Source organism: Penaeus monodon, chromosome 7 (assembly GCF_015228065.2).
Source record: "Penaeus monodon isolate SGIC_2016 chromosome 7, NSTDA_Pmon_1, whole genome shotgun sequence".
Classification (NCBI taxonomy): Eukaryota; Metazoa; Arthropoda; class Malacostraca; order Decapoda; family Penaeidae; genus Penaeus; species Penaeus monodon.
In genome coordinates this window covers 8,996,151-8,998,650 of record NC_051392.1, presented here as the reverse complement: position 1 = coordinate 8,998,650, position 2,500 = coordinate 8,996,151, and the positions used below count along the sequence as shown (strand labels likewise).

General features: G+C 34.2%; 1 protein-coding gene across 1 annotated transcript in view; it reads right to left on the bottom strand.

The window, feature by feature from the left end:
- Positions 1-2,410: 2,410 nt before the first annotated feature.
- LOC119575064 (DNA-directed RNA polymerase II subunit rpb1-like) overlaps positions 2,411-2,500 on the bottom strand; it is a 1,806-nt gene continuing 1,716 nt past the window's right edge. Inside the window, exon 2 of the mRNA XM_037922448.1 lies at positions 2,411-2,500. This exon is cut by the window's right edge and continues 1,177 nt beyond it. The gene's annotated coding sequence lies outside the window, so the exon portion shown is untranslated.

Here is a 2,500-nt window from a genome sequence, read left to right as displayed (position 1 = left end):
TTTCATCGATTATGTGAAAATTTTTGATACTGTTGATCACGATATCCTCTGGAATAACATGTACGATATGAAGTTTCCAAAACACATCATCCAATTAATAAAAGCCTTGTATGGGCCAACAACAAGCAGCTGTAAGAACCACTTAGGGTTAACAGAATGGTTCAAGTCAAACAAGGAGTACGACAGGGTTGCATTCTGTCTCCGCACCTCTTTAATATATTTTCTGAAACAATTTTGAGAGGTGCTCTAGAGAATTTTGAAGGAACTGTGGATGTTGGAGGATACAAAATATCAAATCGGAGGTACGCCGATGATATAGTTTTGATTGCCAGCAGTATCACTGAACTACAACAACTACTAGATAAAAATTTTGAGAAGCAAGCGAAAAGGCTGGCTTGTTTCTTAATGCCAAGAAAACTAAGATCATGAAGATTCAAAAATAACCGGCAATGAACAATGATGAACATGTTTTCAATCAATGGAATGATTGTGGAAAAAGTGAAAGAGGTTCACTTATCTTGGAGCTGTTTTAACTAATACATATGATGATTCACCGGAGATAAAAAGAAGAATTTCCATTGCCAAAGCGCCACAATTGCTCTCAATAACATCTGGAAAGACCGAAGCATTACCTTACGGACAAAGCTGAGGTTATTGAACTCATTAGTTTTCCCAATTGCATCATATGGTTCTGAGTGTTGGGTGTTGAAGTAGTAGACAAGAAAAAGATCAATAGTTTTGAAATGTGGTGTTACAGACGAGTACTTGGGGTATTAGCTGGACAGAGAAGAAGACGAATGATGAAGTGCTGAGAAAAATAAATTGTAAAGACCGACTGTTTGGACATCTTGAACAAGAGGAAATTAAAGTTTATTGGTCATGTAATGAGAAAATAAAAGTATTGGGAAAAACTCTGGACAGGGATGGTGATAGGAAACAGAGGAAGAAAGGGAACCGAAGACAAGACTGAGCGACAATATCAAAGATATTTGCGGGCTGTCGATGGTACAAGCGGAAAAAAAGCGTAAGATCGAGTTAGTGGCGAAGGATGGTGGAGAGGTCCACGGCTGCTCAAACATGAGCATACCGTTATTGATGATGTCTATATATATATATATATATATATATATATATATATATTATATACATATATGCATTCATGTATGTCTGTAAGCATACATACTCACACATCGAATCTCTACATACCTACCCTCATTCATTGAGCTTCCACAACATCCCTTACATGCCAAAAATAACCATCCACAATTACCCCCTCTTTCACCCCATTCACCCCGTCCCTTCCCCCCCACACCCATCCCCCAACCCCACCCCCCTTTTCTAAACACGCAAAACAAATGACGTCAAACAATCACTCTCAGAAAAGCTAGTAAGTGTTCGTGTGTCTGTTGTCAAGGTCGTGTACATTGCGGATATGAGTCACCGTGTCTAATAAAAGAGTTCTGCTGATTGTCGTGTGAAGGGGTTTAAGATCACGGAAAAGCGATCGAGGAGTTTATAATGACTGCTGCTCAGGCTTGCTTATAGCGCGTTGAGGAAAGTTTTAGTAGGTGGGTTGGGGTTTATTTTTTATTTATATATTTATTATTTTTTTGAAGTTCTAGCTATTCGATGATGCAAATGTTATTGTGGTTGTTGTTGTTAATGGTATTGTTACTACCATTATCACTGTTGTTGTTGATAATGATAGTAGTAGTAATAATAAGAATATTCATAAAGAGTGTTATTATTATCATTATCATTGTTAGCATTGTAATATATCTTCGTTAACATTAATATTATTATTGTAGTTGTTATAGCTATTATTATCATTATTATTATTATTTTATTATCACTACCATTATCATCATTATTGTTAATATAGTAATAATGATGATGATTATGATGATAAAGATATTGATAGTTTTTCCATTTTCAAAATGCGCTGGAGAAAGTTGTGGGTAGGTTAAGGTTTATAACCTCTGAGTTTTAGGTATTAAAAAAGTGAAAAAAAAAAATAAATAAACAAAAAAAAAAAAGAAATGTGATGAAATGAGTGACATGAGACCCTTCATTATGTTTTGACATATTTACTTGTGGGTAATATGATTTGTTTTTTTTAATAAAGTGTCATAAATATATAGTTTAGTTAACGTTCTTCAATAATAGATATCATGTGAATATACAGTTTGTGTTCTTACTAATGTAAATTAGGGTTATTCTGGAATGTTTTGTATAATTTGAATTTACCTTGCGAGTCATGTCTTGATTAGCATTATTATACTGTTTTTTATAGCACTTCAGAATCAAATTTTATGAAGTGTATGGCATAATATCTCCAAATGTGTATGATTTATTAATACATCAAAAATAATGCGTGGTAGAAGGAACAAAAGAACAATAATAAAAGAGGAAAGGGAATACGTGTGTATTTACAATTTTCACTCTCAAGCCGTCAACATCTGGCCGCCTCTTTTAGTATGTGATTCCGTGACAAATATGT